The sequence below is a fragment of the Rattus norvegicus genome, chromosome 3 (genome assembly GCF_021556685.1).
Source record: "Rattus norvegicus strain SHRSP/BbbUtx chromosome 3, alternate assembly SHRSP_T2T, whole genome shotgun sequence".
NCBI classification, from domain to species: Eukaryota; Metazoa; Chordata; class Mammalia; order Rodentia; family Muridae; genus Rattus; species Rattus norvegicus.
In genome coordinates this window covers 155,574,278-155,592,223 of record NC_141536.1, presented here as the reverse complement: position 1 = coordinate 155,592,223, position 17,946 = coordinate 155,574,278, and the positions used below count along the sequence as shown (strand labels likewise).

The window sequence follows — 17,946 nt, the reverse complement described above, 5'->3', positions numbered from 1 at the left end:
CACCCACTGACAAGCACGAGAGCCTGAGTTCGAATCCCCAGAACCCATGTAAGAAGGCAAGGTATATGTTCAGTGCTGGGGAAGCTGACTAGAGGATCCCAAGGGAACTTAAACGCCAATCAATCAGAGAGCCCAGTCAGAGGATCTGTCTCGAAAATTAAGGTGGAAGACTAGAGAAATGGTTCAGTGGTTCAGAACCTTGGCTCTTCTCACAGAGACCTGGCTTCAATTCCAAACATCCGCATGGTTTGGAATGTTTCAGGATGTGATGGCCTCTTCTGGTCTCTTTGGGCACCTGGCATTTGGTGCACATATACATGTTGGGGCTAACATTCATCCATGCAAAATAAATAAGTTTATTTATTTATTTATTTTTATTTTTTTATCAATTTTTATCTATATGAGTACACTGTAGCTGTCTTCATACACACCAGAAGAGGGCACCAGATCTCATTACAGATGGTTGTGAGCCACCATGTGGTTGCTGGGAATTGAACTCAGGACCTCTGGAAGAACATCCAGTGCTCTTAACCACTGAGCCATTTCTCCAGCCCATAAGCCTAATTTTATACACACACACACACACACACACACACACACACACACACACACACCAGCACCAGTAGGGAACAACTAAGGAAGTAAGGAAGATATCTAACATTGACCTCTGACCTCCACATGCACACACATACACACAAATGCACACATACCTCACACAAAGAACTAAAGAGAGCTGTGCTTGGCACACCTGTAACATCAATACTCCAGAGGTTGAGCTAGAAGGATGGAGAGTTTGAGGATGGCCTAAGTTGTTTAGTGAAATTCTGTCCCAAAAAACAAAACTGAAATGAACACAGGGGATACAATGTAAGCTCCATTCCAGTACCACAGTGTCCCCACATGAGCCTTGGGGAGCCATTACTGGTCATCCTTGTTTATGTGGAGGAAAATAGTCACAGAGAGGTTAAGTCACCTCCTCAAGATGGCACACACGCAGACACACAGACACACACACAGACACACACACACACAAACACACACAGACACACACACACACACAGACACACACACACAGACAAATACACACAGACACACACAGACACACAGACACACATACATAAACACACACGGACAAATACACACAGACACACACACAAATACACACAGAGAGACACATACAGACACACACACAGACAAATACACACAGACACACACACACACAGACACACACACACACACACACACACACACACACACAGTGTAGTAACACCAGATTCTTCTAGGTCTAGAGCAACTCTGAGGAATAAGAACATCTTGCCCCACAATGGACGTTCATGGCCCCTCCCTTCTGCCAGCACCCCTCCCAGCTACTGTCCTCACTCTTTCCAGTCTGCAGCAAACTTGCGTCCTTGGTGACGCAGGAAGCTGTAGGCTGCCCAGTTGTCATGGTGATGGCCACCAGCCCCTGTAAACAGTCTCCCTTACTGACTGCCTGCTTAGCTCATTTTGTGACCCTCTGAAGTTGACCCTTTCTGGGTGACCTGTGGGCTGGTGGCCTGCTTGTCTGTTCTGCTGCTACCTGCGGGGATACAGAAGCACAGGAGGTGTAGAAACAGAAATCCTGGGTCCCTCCCTTCCTTCCTGTCCCCTTCTTGGCTGGTGACCTTCTCTTCCCCAGATGTCTAACCCTGCTTCACAGTGTGGCCAATAGGAGTTAAAAGGTTCCCTTGTTCCATCCTGTCTCCCTCCCTCGCTCCCTCTCTCCTTCCTTTTCTCCTTCCCTCTCCTTCAGCATGTGCCGCACAATGGTCTAGTTGCTGAGGACACAGCCATAGCCAGGACAGACCGCCCTCTGGAATAACAACAGCGTCAGGGAAGAATGGGTGTGCAGGTCAGGGCTGCTCTTCCTGGGCTAGGCAGAGAGGGCCCCCCTCAGCCATTCAAGCTGAATGAAACGGCAGAGATGCACGAACAGAAGCAGCAGTCTAGAGAGCAAGGGTGACAGGCAAAGGCCCTGAGGCAGCCATAACCCAGCCCAGACAGAAGGACTTTCCTTCAGAATGACACCTTTAACTCTCAGCCGCTGCAGGTGAAGCGAACATGAACAGAGACGTTGGGACATTGCTGAAGACCCCAGGAGACAACTTCACTGACACCTGCTGTAGGTCCAGCTTCCTGCCCCTGGCATGGCCACCCTCAGCCCTGGTGTCTTAGCTGCCCTGCCAAGAGACTGTGAAAGAACAAACAGAACAGGTTCCAGGGTTTCATTTATACAACCATGTGGCTTCTCGACCCTAAGAGAGAAGACAGAGAGACAGAAACAGAAAGATCCATTTTTAAGGACCAACGAGATGGCTCAGGAGGTAAAGGTGCTTGCTGCCAACCCTCCCAGTCTGAGACGGATCCCCAGGACTCACGAGGCAGGAGGAAAGGATAACTTCTGAGGCTAACGCCTCTGACCATTGCGCCTGAACTGTGACAAATGCATGTGTTCTCTCTCTCTCTCTCTCTCTCTCTCTCTCTCTCATACACACACGCAAACAAAGTTTAAAAATGTAATTTCAAAAACTTTAAAGGAGGAACGGCCCTTGTTAGAGGTCACATGACTATTGCCTGGCCAAGCTGAACCCAGCCCATGGCCGCAACCACCAGCTGATGTACTTTAATGACAGAGTACGGTGACCGAGAGCCCCCAGGAATGGGAACAGGGTGGGCCATACGAAAAAGTAAATTGGCCACAGCAAGGTGTTTAGATTTTTTTTTTTTCAAAACAAGCCATGCCTTTTCCAAGAACTGATTTTAAAATACTGACTATGGCTGGATATGATCCTAGTACCCAGGAGGCTTAGACATGTGTGTTGCCATGAGAGAATTGCTAGCCTGTGTTAAAGTGAGTTCTGGGCCAGCCTGGGCTACTGAGCAAGACTCTACCTCAAAAAAAAAAAAAAAAAGTCAATCGATCAGTTATCTAAAATAAAGTGTTGATTCTAGGGTCATTTTGCTCTGTGGCAGTCAGCTGAGGTGCGTTAGGTGTTCTGAGCTGGGGCCTGTCCACACAGCCAGCTCTGCTCCAACAGGGCCACCCACCTCCTCAACTTATGAATCTACTAGAGGGGAGAGGAAAATGGCCACAAGCCTAGTACCCACTTGGTATCAGAAAAGCTTTACAAAACAGCTGGTTCTTGTCACCGTTCACCTCAGACCCTGGAGCCTGACCTCACCCATCACCCTGGGCAGAGCCCTGGATGAGAATCCGAGGCTTCCTTTTCTTTGCTCTTTTACAGAGCGTAGGCCGGTGACCCGGGTCATGGAAATCGGGACTTGTGGAGCAAGGTCAGTTGGAGAGAGCAAGGGATGTAACAGGAGAAAAAGGGAGAGAGAGGGAGGCGAGGCAGAGGCTCTGGGCCTGCTTCCCAGACCCAGGCTGCACGCAGGTGTCTGCCAATACTGCCTGGAATCTGGGGAGGGCGCACCCTGGAGAGAAGCCTGTGGCATCTTTGAGTCACGGTGCCAAATGCCTAGGCCTGGTTCCTCTCCCGGCGATCCAATTACTAAATGCAGTCGCATTGTTGAAAAAAAAAAATGTCTTTCCTCTTATGTAATGCGGCCGTGACAAACGCCGAGCAGATGGTGCAGAGACAGGCTTCCCGCAACCCTATCCTTCCAAATTAATGTATGGGCATTTAAATGAGCCCAGGAACACAGGAGGGGCAGGCCACTTAAGGGGCTGGCAAGGTTTCCACCTCAACGGTTGAGGGCCCGAGTTGGGGTTGAGTTCAATGTAAACACTGGTTAGAACACATCCGGTTTGGACCCCCTGGGGATCATCGTGGGCCTCCCCAACACTGGAAAAGGAGGTGCCTTCTCTTCTTCATGTCATCCCCCTCCCCAAACTTTTACATTGTCTTTGAGAATGTGGACGTCTCTCCCTGCCTCCCGTGGGGAAATGGTTTAGTCACAAACTGTGTCAGCTGCTGGCAGCCAAACTCTCCTCCCCCTCCCCCCCAGCCTTCCTTCCTCAGGGATGAGATCATGCCGTTCGGAGGCGGTTTTAGCCGAAGAACACTAGGGATGTGCAAAGCGGTCCTCAGAAACCTCCTTCCTCATCACAGGCTGTACCCTGTGGGATGGGCAGAGATCGGAGGCCAGGTGCAGGTCCCAGGATCATCCTAGGGCCATACTCCCAGCCCCCAGCTCAGACCTGACACACTGGGATGCCGGACTACTGGGTCGCTGGCCTTAGGAGTTTAGAACTGGGAGAGTTCTGAGATTGTCTCTGTTCTGATGGGGAAACTGAGGCTCAGAGAAGGAGAGCAGCCTGCTCAGGCTCAAATAGACAGGTATGCCGGAGCTAGGAGGGAGGCTGGTGATCCCACTGCTCTCCCTGAAGCTGCCATTGCCTGGAACCTGTCCATCCACCATCCATCCCCTCTGCTTCTGGTGGAAGGATCCTGAATCTCTACTGGGAATCAAACCTTCCCCACCCTTGGGACAGGTGGTTCAAATAAAATTAACCCCCCCCCCGCCCCCACTCATCCAAGGGCACCCACCTGACTCAGTCCTAACCAATCAGAGCAGTTCATTCCTCCCTCCTACCCAACTCCTTCAGGTTGGTAAGCGATCAGCCCCGGGGAGGGGGGGACATTCACTTCCCATTTAATTGGGGTGATTAAAATGAAGCCACCCTTCCTGTGCTCTCAGCTGGAGGGAACAAGACCCAGGACTGGTGGCAACCACCTCTGCCACTGTCAGAAGGTGACTACCCAAGAATGAAAGGCACACAGGGAGCTCATGGCCAAAGGGAAGTGATATGGCAGGCTTTGACTGGAAGAATCCCCTGAGCGAGCTGGACAGAGATGGCTGGACTCCTCGGATTAGCACATTCTCCCTTCTGCTGAAGTCGGTTGAGTTCTGTCACTCGTCCTGCAAAATGGGGGTACAGCTATGGAACAAGGCTCCAAAACAGGGTGCTGGGGGACCCTCTCCCCATCCCCAGAATGTCCCCCAACTCCCTGTCACACAGCACCATACACCTTAAAGGCAGTACCCATGGGGAGAGCACCCGACTGGTGGCTCATGGCCATTTCGTGTACCCCTGTTTCCTGCTTGGTCAAGAGCACAGGAAAGTCATTTTCAAAACTCAGTTCCATCCAACATCCTCTGCCCTGCCTGAGGGTATACACAACACACCCTGCCATGTTCCTGGGCCTGGCTCGAGTGCTCTCTCTCTCTCTCTCTCTCTCTCTCTCTCTCTCTCTCTCTCCTCTTTTTTTTTCTGTTTGTACTGTGGTTTTCCTTTCCTTTGTGGCATAACTCCATATAGCCAAGGCTAGCCTTCAGTTTCTAACCCTCCAGCAGTGAGGTTTTACAGGCACACTGGCTCCATGTCTCTGGCACCCGTCCTGCCAGCTGATTAAAGGAATTGAAACAAGGGCCACCATCTCTAGATAGGACAATAGTGGCACAGATGCTCTGAGCCTGGGTCACAGCCAGGCACTTAGAGTCCACTTGAGAAAAGAGAACCTTCACAGGAAAACAAAATACAATGGGTCAGGGTGTCTGCTCTGAGGCAGTGGGACAGTCCCCTGTTGGCCCCTGGCTGTGCAGGTGGCCGCTCAGTTCCTTTACTCCAGCCCCTGACCCCAGACTGGCACACAGGTGTGGAAGAGATGCTCATCCAATGACTCACACTGCCAGAGTGGGGACAGCATGAGTCCTGACTTAGGCACGAGGATCAAGTAACAGTGACTCAAGCCAGTTCCCGACCAGGCCAACGACAGCTGGATGTGCCTCCCTCATCAGCATCTAAGGCTACCTGACCAGACCCTGAACCAACACCCCCTCCCCTCCCTACGTTCTCCTCACCCCCGCCCCCGTCCACCCTCCTCCCCCCATCCATGCCCACCATAGCCCTTGATGTGGAGCTATGATTCAAGGATTTCAGCAGGTGATACCCAGGATTTCTAGGGATCTGACAAGATCAGGAGGCACCAGGTAAATACCTCACAAGTCAGAGAGGCCAGGCACAGAAGGGCAAATGTCACTTGGTTCCATTCATACAGTTGGTAAATCCATGATTTAGGGCTGGTTGGGTCAGAGGACTGAGGGAGGGGCGAGTCTAACAGGGACGGGGTTTCTTTTAGATGGGAGTGAGGCTGTTCCAAAAGTACATTCTTGTGGTTTGAATAAGAATGGCCCTCATAGGAATTGGGGATTTGGTTCAGTGGTAGAGCGCTTGCCTAGCAAGCGCAAGGCCCTGGGTTCGGTCCTCAGCTCTGAAAAAAAGAAAAAAAAAAAAAAAAAAGAACGGCCCTCATAGGCTCATATCGCTGAATGTTTGGTTCCCAGCTGGTAGAGGTGTTCAGGAAGGATTAGGAGGTGTGGCCTTGTTGGGGAAGGCGTGCCGCTGGGGGTGGGCTTTGAAGTTTCAAAAGCCCATGCTAGGCTCTTCCTCTCAGTCTCTCTGTCTCTCCCTCTTTCTCCTCTCTGCTCCCTGCAGATAAGATGTAAGTTGCTTCGGTGTAGCCGTGGCCTCACCCTTTGACCCCGTCGAATGCTTTCTTTTATAAGCTGCCTGCTCATGGTGTCTCCCAGCAACAGTGACTAAAGCAATGTGATGGTCTCAGAGTTGGCTGGAGTGCAGTACGGACCTAACGGTGCTCTGGTGTGCAGAGAGGGCCAAACGGCAGTTGTTCATGGGTGAGCAGTGGAGTGCATGTCTGTGTGGGATGTCACCGAGAGTGACTCGGTGCAGCTGACTCTCAGGAACAGAGTTCTCTTGCTGGCTTTTCGGTCATCTGAGCCTTCCCAGGGTTTAGTGGATCCTGGTCACCTAACAGTCACTAGCTTCCTACCAGACCAAGAGGTGACTTCACAGTCTGCATCTTTTTAGAGAATTATTTCACGTCTATGAGTGTACACTAGAAGAGGGCATTGGATCCCATTACAGATAGTTATAAGCCACCGTGTAGTTGCTGGGATTTGAACTCAGGACCTCTGGAAGAACAGGCAGTGCTCTTAACCACTGAGCCATCTCTCCAGCCCCCATACTCGGCGTCTTGAGAAGCCAAAATGTCTGACTGTATTTGTATGGTTTCCTTGTTTTATTATGTTTTGAGGCAGGGTCTCAGGTAGGCCAAACTGACCTCAAACCCGCTGAGGGTGACCTTTGTGATGATCCAACTGTCAACTTAATGAAGTCACCTGGGAGGCGGGCCTCTGGGCACACCTGTGAAAAGTAATCTTGGTTAGGTTACTTGAGGTAGGACAACCTACCCACTATGGTGGCCCTGAGTCCACTATGAATTGGGACACTGAATTGTGTGAAAAAGAGAGAACCATAAGCAGCTGTATTCATTCATTCACTCACTCACTCACTCATTCATTCATTCATCGCTGTCTGCTTCCTGGATGTGAATGAGATGTGACCAGCTGGCACAGGCTCCTGCTGCTTTGTGGTCCTGATCTGATGGACTGCAACCTTGAACTGTGAGCCAGGATAAGCCCTTTCTCTCTTAAGTTGCTTTAGTCTGAATATTTTCCTCACAGCAATAGGAAAAGTGAAACAACATAGAAACTGATTCTGATCCCTGGGGCCTGAGTGCTTGAGTCAGAATTGTGGGGTGGAGCCTGAGTGCTTGAGTAGCAGGTATGGGCAGGGCCTGAGTGCTTTAGTCACAGGTGTGGGGTGGAGCCTGAGTGCTTGAGTCAGAATTGTGGGGTGGAGCCTGAGTGCTTGAGTCACAGGTGTGGGCAGGGCCTGAGTGCTAGAGTCACAGGTGTGGGGCGGAGCCAGAGTGCTTGAGTCACAGGTGTGGGCAGGGCCTGAGTGCTTTAGTCACAGGTGTGGGGTGGAGCCTGAGTGCTTGAGTCAGAATTGTGGGGTGGAGCCTGAGTGCTTGAGTCACAGGTGTGGGCAGGGCCTGAGTGCTAGAGTCACAGGTGTGGGGCGGAGCCAGAGTGCTTGAGTCACAGGTGTGGGCAGGGCCTGAGTGCTAGAGTCACAGGTGTGGGGCGGAGCCAGAGTGCTTGAGTCACGGGCGCAGGGTGCTACAGCTCTGTCTTTTATTTATCCTGTTACTGAGATAGGCAGGGCCTCGGTCTTGCTTTGTAGCTAATGATGACCTTGAATTTCTGATCCTCCTGAACATTGGGATTACAAGCCAGTACACCTAATTTGTCTGATGCTGGGATGGAACCCACACTTCCTGCACTCTGAGCAAGCACTCTGTCAACTGAGCCACATCCTGAACTCCGTTCATTGTCATTTATAACTGTAATAAACGTTTCCTCTTTACAGGGTTGTAACTCTTCTCATCGTCTAGATTATTAGCATCTCCCATCAAACCCTCATGAATAAGACTTGGAATATTTAGGACAGGGTTTTACCCTTGTACCAATCAGAGACAAGGTCCTTGAACAATTCATGGTTCTAGGCCAGTGTTGCTGTTAACTTTGGTTCCATGCCAACTCTGCACACAAAACCGGAAGACGTTATCCAAAGTTGACAATCACAGTCAGCATTCCCAAAAATGTGTGCTACACCTATACAGGCATATATATTTCCATTTATATGAAACAGTAATCATGGTATGTTAGGCAGTGACAGTAACAACAGCCTTTTTAGGTTCTGCAGTCATCTGGACCAAGTATACAGTCCATCCTGCAATGTAAGTTTCCTTTTAAAATAAATGTATTCAGGGCTGACAAGATGCTTCGCCAAGTAAAGGACTTGTAGCTCAAGTCTGATAATCTGGGTTTGATCCCCAGAACCCACAGGGGAAGGAGCAAACTGGCTCCTAAAAGTTGTCTTCTGACCTCTAGGTGTGCACACCTGTGCGTGCACACATAAACATACGCACAGGGCCAACTTTATTTAAGCAAATGTAACAGTATGCCCAAGGGCACATTTCACCTTATCTCAGTTAAATCACAAAACAAAATCCTGTTCATGAACTCGGGGAAGGAGCCTGAGCCACAGGCAGACTGTGGTCTCCTCCGCGCAGAAAGAGGAGATGGCCGGCCACTTGGGGCTGGCCAAACTCCGATCTTGACCGGGTCTGACTACAGATTTCCCTCAAACACTTGCTCTTTACTTAGCCAACCTCCTGTAAGCATCACCCATGTCTTCAAAGGTAACTTGGGCCTGGAACCCAGCACTGGGAAGATGATGTCAGAGCATCAAATACAAGACTAGCCTGGGCTACATAGACTGTGTCTCAAAAAACAAATGCCTGTCTGGGCATTGTGGCATACGCCTTTAATCCCTGCGCTTGATAAGCGGAGGTAGGAAAATATGAGTTTAAGGCCAGCCTGGTCTACATCTCCAATTCTAGGCCAACCCAGACTACATTGTCAAATTCTGTTACAAAAAAAGGGGGCAGGGGCTGGGGACTGGAGAGATTGCTCACTGGTTAAGAGCATTAGCTGCTCTTGCAGATGACCTGGGTTCAGTTCCTGCACCCACATGGCAGGTCACAATCATCTGTAACTCCAGTTCCAGGAGATCTGACACCTTCTAGCCTCCAAGGCACACACATGGTACAAAAATATATATGCTAGTAAGACACACATACAAATAAAAATGAAAAAAAAGGGGGTTGGGGATTTAGCTCAGTGGTAGAGCGCTTGCCTAGGAAGCACAAGGTCTTGGGTTTGGTCCCCAGCTCCGAAAAAAGGAAAGAAAAAAAATGAAAAAAAACTTTAAATATGAGCATGGTGGCACATATTCATAATTTCAGGACTCGGGTCAAGAGTTTAAGGTTACCTTCAGCTACATAACCAGTCCAAGACCAACCTGGGTTACATGAAACTCTATCTCAAATAAATAACAGAATGAAGAACCCAGGTCTCAAAAGGTCTAAGTGGCGAGACCAGCACTCACTAGGAATGGCTCGGGCAGCACCGTCTTTTATCTGTCCCAAAATCAAGTGTCCCTGCTTGCACAGCAAGCACTTGACCAACACAGTCACTCCCCAGCATCCGTTTTTTAGCTTCTGTGTGCGGGCCCCCAGACAGACCCCAACTCCATAAAGTTTGTTGTACAAATCATCTTATCGGATGCGGTGGGAAGAACCTGCAGGGCAGGTGTCGCCCCAGGCTACAGGAAACCAAGAAGCCAACGTCATACAGCGGATAATGATGGGGCCGGCTGGGAAAGGGCGGTTTGAAGACTTGTGCTCGACACTACATCTTGCAAAGGATCCTAATTTATAAAACAGAAGTATCATGAGAACCATTAAAGGTGAGTCTCCCAGGTGCAGCCTGGCATGCCTGAGGATCCTAACTTCAAAGCCAGATTTGCCCAGCCAGTGGGCTGAGTATCTCCGCTAGGTGAGACCCTGTCTCAGAGGAAAATTTCAGAGCCTTAAAGGAGGCTCATTCCAAGGTATCCAAAATAAGACACGATCTGCCCCTCAAGTCATTTCTTCCCAGCTGTGTCCCAGAGAACAAGACGATGACCAGCGCCCCCTGCTGGAAAGTGCCTCTTGCTTGCGGAGACCCTGGTGACCATGAGGGGATGCTGCCCCCTGGTGTCCTTCCCGCTTGGCAGCCTGAAGGCGTAGATAGGCTTCTTCCAGAGATGGCTCAAAACTGCCTGGCCCCTCCTACCCTGCCCCTCTATGCCCACCAGCACTCGGTGGAACTGGAAGAGTTATTTTCCGAGGACTCTGCCTATTAGAGTTGACTGAGAGGATACTCCAGGTCCTTGCCTGAAGACCCAAAGGCCGACCTCTAAAAGTGCCTGGTCCAGGAACCACGCCCACCGCCAGACCAGACCAATCAGAGCTTTCTATCTTCCTGGCCTCGGTGATTGGCTCAGGGATGAACGTGCGCTCCAAGCAGTGCCAAGCAGAGTCTCTCGAGAAATGATTCTCAGGGACTAGAGAAAAGGATTTGAAGGGAATGTACATCCCTAAGGCGTCCCCTTTGTGGCAAGTCTGGCTTCTTCAGGGTCAGCTACTCAAGATAAGGCCAGAAAGAAAGACGAGAGCAGGGATGGGCATCTCCCAACGACCTGGTAGGGGTCTTATTTCCAAACGTCCATCATGACAGTTTACTAGTTACACGGATCTTTACTGTGACGAAATACTTGACAAAAATAACTGAAGGGTTATTGTGGTTTACAGTTCCAGGGTGCAGCCCGCCATGGCCAGAGCAGTAACAGGGGTAGGATGAAGCTGGTCACACCGCCTCTGTAGTCAGGAGGCAAAGAGCAATGTCGGTGCACAGCGCCCTTTGTCCTTTCTCCTGGCGGGGGCGGGAGGCAGATCATGGGATGGGTCTTCCTACCGAGTCAACTTAGTTTAGATAAGCCCTCACAGGCACGCCCTGTCTCCTAGGAGGATCTAGAACATGTCAACCTGACAATATTAGCCATCCCAACCAGTAATTCCTTTCAACGGTGTAAAGGTCAAGCCTAGAAGACTGTGAGCTAATTTAGAGGAGGAATGGGGGATGGCGGGAGAGGGAGAAGAGCGGGTAACAGGCCAGAAGAGTGAGTGTCGTTATACGTATACATTATACGCATACATTATACGGGGTGGGTTAGGTTGGCTACAATAACCTTTTTTTCCCCCGTTATTAACGCGTTATTTATTCATTTATTGGAGGTGATGTCACTGCACACACGTGGAGACTGATGCATCCTTCCACCACCCAGGTCCTGAAGATTGAACTCAGGTTGTCAGGCTTGGGCGAACACAGCCCTTAACCATTGAACCATCTTACCGGCCAAAAGTACATTTTACGTAATGTTTATACAGTTCCTGCCCCGCAAGGTTCAGTCCAACACTTAGAAGGCCTGTCACCTATCAGCAACCTGACCAGGTCAACCTCTTCCTGGATGTTGGGGCTCCTGGAGCCAGGGGTCTTGAAAAGTGGCTTTTCATCTAGATATAGTGGCGAGTGGTGCTTGCTAAAACAAGGGCTTCCCTACACCTTGTGTCTGTACTCCAGGCTAGCCTGGAATCTTGCCGAGAAGGGAATTGAGCCGTTGATCTCCGCCCGGGGAAGAGCTCTCCCCTGTCAGTTTCCATTTGGGTAATTAACCTCCTGGCAGCTAAGGGTCTGCCTCTATGGTGTCTGTGGGCAGAGGAGTAAACATCTCTGGATGCGTGCCTGGCTGCTCAGAGAGGTGGCTCCTGGGTGACTTCAGGACAAGCTAACTGAGGTTCTGCTCTGACCAGGAGTGGGCCGAGGCTCAGAGAAACAGTGCTCTCTCTCAGTGTCAAGGAGCTGAAACAGATGGAGCTTCTGTTGGTGTGCTGGCCACCTGTTCTCACCTGTTCCTAACCTTGTCTGAATTCCTAGTGCTCTGAATACTGAAGGAGTTACCTACATAGTCAGTCCTGTGACTCTTCTCCATCCTAATAGCGCCAAAACCATCAAGGGGAATGACTTCCCACAAGCCCCACACTTACCTCAAGGGTAACCTGGCTTAGCCTTTCATTAATGCAGACAGCATCACACCCAGACCACCCCACCCGAGAGTGTCAGAGTGAGGGTGAGAGATGAGGCTTAGTCAGTGGAGATCTTGCCTAGCATACAGGAAGCCCTGGATTACCAAGCAGCCCATAAGCCAGGTAACCAGAATCACAAGTTCAAGGTCGTCCTTGGCTAGAGGTCATCTTTGGTCATAGTGAACTAGAGGTCAGCCTGGGCTACAGGTGACCCTGTTTCAAAGAACCCTTTGTCAGAGAACAGCGTCCCCAATGACATTCTATGTAGTCAACCATATTCAAAGGAAAACAAAAGATGCTTGCCTGATAGAAGGGGCATTTCTTTAACTGTGTGAGGTCATTACCCAACTCAAAATGCATATGGTGCCCTTGAACACACAAGCTGTACCTACCACATGTGAATGTAAGTTCAGGGGGAAGCCTGATGTTTCCCTTGATCTGTGGTTCTACTATTCCAGCTCAGCATCCCTCTCTGACAGAGATGAAACTGGGGGGGGGGGGGGGGGGGGGGAGTCAGAAGCAAACGAAACATGTTGACTATCTGTCTAAAGCATGTTGTGGTGCATCCATTTAATCCTGGCACTCAGGAGGCAGAGGCAAGCAGATCTCTGTGAGTCTGAGGCCAGCCTGGTCTCAGTGAGTTTCTGGTAGGCCAGGACTACATAGTGAAACCTAACCCCAAAAAGCAAGCTACTGCTCCAAATTAGAGATTCTCTGGAGATCTATAAGTGCATAAATGTTCCTGAGATATGAGCAGACAGCTGGCAAGGTTTGCATGGAGGTGCCTGGAGAGATGGCTCAGCAGCTAAGAGCCCTGCTGGTCTTGCAGGGCTCCCAAGTTGGTTCCCAGCACCCACAAGGCAGTTCACTACTGACTAATTCTGGTTCTGACCACCAGGTGGCACAGGCACTCAGACATAAAATAAAAAATAACTACATCCAAGAACAAGAACAAATCTGAGCATAGTGGTGCCTTAAATCCCCCACCCAGAGACAGGGAGTCAGAGGCAGGCAGATCTCTTTTGAGTTTGAGGCTGAGACTGTGTACACAGTGAGTCAGGAGTCAGGGCTACACAGTGAGACCCTGTCTCAGCAAACAAAAACAAAGGGGGGGAATGAGTTGAGACACTTTCCCGCAAAATAGCGATTTGTTTATTTGGTTTTTGAATACAAGGTTTCTTTGTATAGAACAGGCTGTTCTTTAACTGGGAAAAGCCAAATTGCCTTTGCCTCCTACTGGAATCAAAAGTTTATACTACAGACACCCAGCTTGGAAGAAAATTGTGAATAAAGTCTGAAGATTTGGTCTGTGATTTCGTGTGAGTGTGTGTGTACCTGCGTTATAACTCTGTGGTGTATATATGGTGTGCTTCTAAGAGGTTACCTAGTGGGAGTTGGTTCTCTCCTTCCACCCTAGAACCCAAGAATGAGCTCAGGCAGGCTTACTCAGACAGCCATTTTTAAACTCACTGAGCCATTTCACTGGCCCCATCTTATCTTGGGAAAGAGCTGCTCTTACTAAACATGGGGCTCACAGATTTCCTTACACTGGCTGACGTGTAAACACCAGGGATCCTGTCTCCCCACCCTCCTCATGGGGCTCACAGGTGCACTTAGCTTGGTGCTGGAATCTAGACTCAAGTCCTCAGGATGCACAGCAAAAAAAAAACCGAGTTAACTATCTTCCCAGCCATTTTCACCCATCAGAAAACTGAAGCAAAAAGGGAGAAGCAAGCGGAGGAAGGAAAAGCAGCATTCTGTGAGCCCACAGTCCACACAGCTGCCACACTTCTTGCCACACCCAGGAGCCCTCATCTGTTTGAATACCAGAATGCAATGCCACTTAGACAATGAGTGAAACAGGGATGTGGGCTTCCGCACCTCTTTTGCGTCAGGTGCCTGTCACCTCAGAGATATTTCACATGTAATGGAGAGGGCTTTAAAAGGTTGGAGGGATGGACCAGTGGCTACCAAATTTGTCTAGTACCCATGTGTTGGCTTACAACCCTGGTAATTTCACCTCCAGGGAATGATGCCCTTCTGATGTCTGTGGGCACTATATACATGTGGTGCAGACATACAAACAAAACATCCATACACATTTTAAATGGGCTTTTTAGAGACCCATGGGGGAAATAAGATACTGTGTTGCTTAAAAGTATCAGCTGAGGGGTTGGGGATTTAGCAAGTGCAAGGCCCTGGGTTTGGTCCCCAGCTCTGGGGGGGGAAAAAAAGACCAGCCACAAAAAAGGTGTCTAAGTAGACACAGGCATCCCCAACTCAAGGGACTGGGAAATTGTTATCAATAAATCCCAAGGACTTGGGCTTATGCACTGTTCCTGGTAGGGGCATGACAGCAGCCTCATTTACACTGTTGGGGGAAAATCACTAATCTGGCATTTGGAGTAGACCCAGTACACTCCAGGGTTAACCCAGAAAAACTGAGGGGCAGCAGATATAAAAACATCACCAAGTCAGATTTTTATTTCTACAGACAGAAGGCCAAAAGTTTCTATTTCAGTAGCAGTGTACACCAAACCACTCCTCCCCAGCCAAAGCTGACTCTTCTTTGCATCCTGCATGCCTTTGAACCATGCCCAGCCTTGTGGGGGTGGCAGCAGGACTAGACTGCTATTCTGTGTTCCAAGGGGTACCTAAAAAGAAAAACAGTTGTTGATAGGCTTGCCTGACAGGAGCAGCATCCTGAAACTCACTCTGGCCCACTCCTTGATCTAATATCAGATGAGGTAGATGACCTGGCAACATACACATTCCCCTCCCCTCCAATCCCACTGAGCAACATGGTAAACTTGAGTATCAAGAGCCCTAAGAACAGCTTCAGAACTGGGTCCATTACCCTCCATACTTGTTGCTAACATCCCTAGAAACAGGTCAAAACAGACTCGCACCTGAAAGCAAGAATAGACCAACACTGGCATCCGTGGGTTCCTCAGGCCTGTAGAAAAGAAAATAGATGGGAGCCATTAATACATGAAACAGATTAAAGCCAAGATGAGTCATTCCAGGGGCTGGTGCATCAGAGAAAACTGGCTATTAGCATATGAGATCAACAGGGTCGATCTGATGGGGAAAGAAGTGGTATCATCAGCTTCACCAGCCCAATTTGTGTCAAGTAGAAACAAGTCTGCACTGGAGGAGGGACACTTACCAACGCGCTCCCCTCTGAGTTCACCATTCATTCAAAGCCTGGTCTTGGCCGTCAGCAAACCTTAGGTAAAAAAAATACAGAAAATAACATCAACTACCTGGACCAAGGGGCACAGCAGCAGCAGGCGCTGTCAAGCAGGCATGTCAGATAAACTGGCTTAAAAGACTGTGATCAACATGGTCGATCTGATGGGGAAAAAAGTTGAGTCATCACACATGCCTGCTGGAAGCTTTGAACCTAATCCTACCTAATCCTAAGTGTTAGGTAGGTAGCTAGTCAGGACTACATCTCTTTCAGAGGCAACAGCTGTAATACCAGTGTCTGCAATGACTAGTCAGAGTTGCTGAGGTATTCTCAAGTATACAAGTCTGACTTGACTAGTACTGTTCAGACACAGCAGCACCCTTCGGGTCTCTAGGTCCCACGCCGCAGCCCTAGCTTGCCTCAAACATACACGTCATTTTGCCTGGGCCTAGTTCCTCCATTAAGGGCATGTAGTTCACATTCTGAGCAGGTTAGGATGGACACCACCAGAACACAGTAGCTGAGGACAGACATGATCACACTGCTTTGAAAAGCACCTGGCTGGGGTTGGGGATTTAGCTCAGTGGTAGAGCGCTTGCCTAGCATGGGCAAGGCCCTGAGTTCGGTCCCCAGCTCCGGAAAAATAAAAAAAAAGCACCTGGCTGCAAATACTTGAGTAAACGCGTTTCACGGCTTTTTAAAAAGGAAAAATAATCATGCATACACCAAAGAAATTCCAACAACTCGACAAGGAGGCTCAGACACTGCCCAAAAATGGCTGTGCCCTCTAATATCAAATTGCTAAGAAAATGCTACAGGCCAAAACTCATGAGACCACTTTTTCTTTTTTTCGGAGCTGGGGACCGAACCCAGGGCCTTGCGCTTGCCTAGCAAGCGCCCTACCACTGCCCTCTCTCAGGCAGTTCTACCAACCAGGGCAGGTTGAGTAAGGACAGAGCATTGCATCTTGTGGATCTGTATGTACAGATGTGAAATGAGAATTTAAAATGTGCCAAGTAATGGTAGAGCGCTTGCCTAGCATGCTCAAGGCCCTGGGTTCGGTCCCCAGCTCCGAACAAAAAAAAAAGTTACAAGTAGCAATCAGGATATTTAGGGAAGAAAAAAAAGACGTATACTTAGGATTGTGTGCTTAGGGTTAACGGAGGTTCAATCCTCAACACTTAAACAATATCAGCACTAACTCGCATTTAATTTCCTATCACAGCGCACTTAAATGTCTTTTGACTTCAATTTCCCGTTCATAAACCACCCTATGCCATCCCCCTTCTATGAGGGTGTTCCCCCCACACACACCGTCCCGCCTTTAAAGGCTTTTCAAAGCACGTGTTTCCCACATTAGGCCACAAGACAAATGAGTACCTTGAGACTTAAGGTGCTCGGCGATTTCTCATCTCCCTGGAGGACCTTCTCTCCCTCCGACCTCCATTCTGTACTGCTTGATCAGTCCAGCCTACAAAACAAAGTATCAATCACCACCTACCCTCGACCGGAACAAAGCAGACCAGGGTTCCTGGAGGCCGGTGTTATCAGAACTAACTGGCAAATGTTTTAAGACATCAGCACTGTCGATATGACGGGGAAAAAAGTGAGGTCATCATTTACACCAGCAAAAACTTTCCAGGCTGAACAAGAAGGCGTCTTTTCCACCCGAATCACCTCCTCCAAGGTCAACCTGAGGATGGCATTCCATAAGCCACACCCGGAGAACTAGGAGCGGCTCCAGCAATTAAACTTGGTAAGAAGTTACCAAAAAAGAAAAAGGAAAATTGTGCTGTGGGAACTCAACTCACCATCTGCAAATGAATATCACAGGGAAGAGACCTATCGTAACCACGAGAACACCTCACGGAGACTCAGGAATCAAAGGACGAAAAAGGGAGCGAACCTTCTTTATATAGACCACGGCGGCGCGTGCGCCTGCGCACTTAGCCCAAAGTCCGTCGTTTCCGGACCCGACCGCTTGGCGTCCTGGGAAATGTAGTCCCCTAGCCTCCCGGCCCCAGCTCTCTAATGGTTGTCCAGCCAGTCTCTAGCCCCTCCCCGTGCTCACTGGGCCTCCAGGGCTTCTCGGCTTCCGCGCCATGTCGCGCTTGGCACTCACGAGCCGCCCGCCGCGTCTCCCCGGCTCCGGGGCCGGCCGAGACCTGCGGCCACCGGGGGCGCAGTCAGCCCGCCCCCCGCCGCGTCCTCCCCTCAGCCGCGCCCTCGGGAGCCGCCAGTCCAGCCGCCGCCTCGGGGGCTGAGGCGACACCGCCCTTCCGCCCGCCCCGA

General features: G+C 49.9%; 1 long non-coding RNA gene and 3 other non-coding genes across 4 annotated transcripts; all 4 read right to left on the bottom strand.

Annotated features, from left to right (window-relative positions):
- Nucleotides 1-14,917: 14,917 nt before the first annotated feature.
- Nucleotides 14,918-17,541, bottom strand: Zfas1 (ZNFX1 antisense RNA 1). The gene is made up of 5 exons (NR_110672.2): nucleotides 17,466-17,541; nucleotides 17,035-17,125; nucleotides 15,631-15,690; nucleotides 15,371-15,417; nucleotides 14,918-15,115 (listed from the first exon to the last, which is right to left on the bottom strand). It is a non-coding gene; the product is annotated as a ZNFX1 antisense RNA 1 (long non-coding RNA).
- On the bottom strand, nucleotides 15,490-15,580 carry Snord12 (small nucleolar RNA, C/D box 12). Its single transcript, XR_015685181.1, has one exon. It is a non-coding gene; the product is annotated as a small nucleolar SNORD12/SNORD106 (small nucleolar RNA).
- On the bottom strand, nucleotides 15,765-15,853 carry LOC147995821 (small nucleolar SNORD12/SNORD106). Its single transcript, XR_015685182.1, has one exon. It is a non-coding gene; the product is annotated as a small nucleolar SNORD12/SNORD106 (small nucleolar RNA).
- Snord12c (small nucleolar RNA, C/D box 12C) lies at nucleotides 17,192-17,283 on the bottom strand. The gene has a single exon (XR_015685183.1). It is a non-coding gene; the product is annotated as a small nucleolar SNORD12/SNORD106 (small nucleolar RNA).
- Nucleotides 17,542-17,946: the final 405 nt, after the last annotated feature.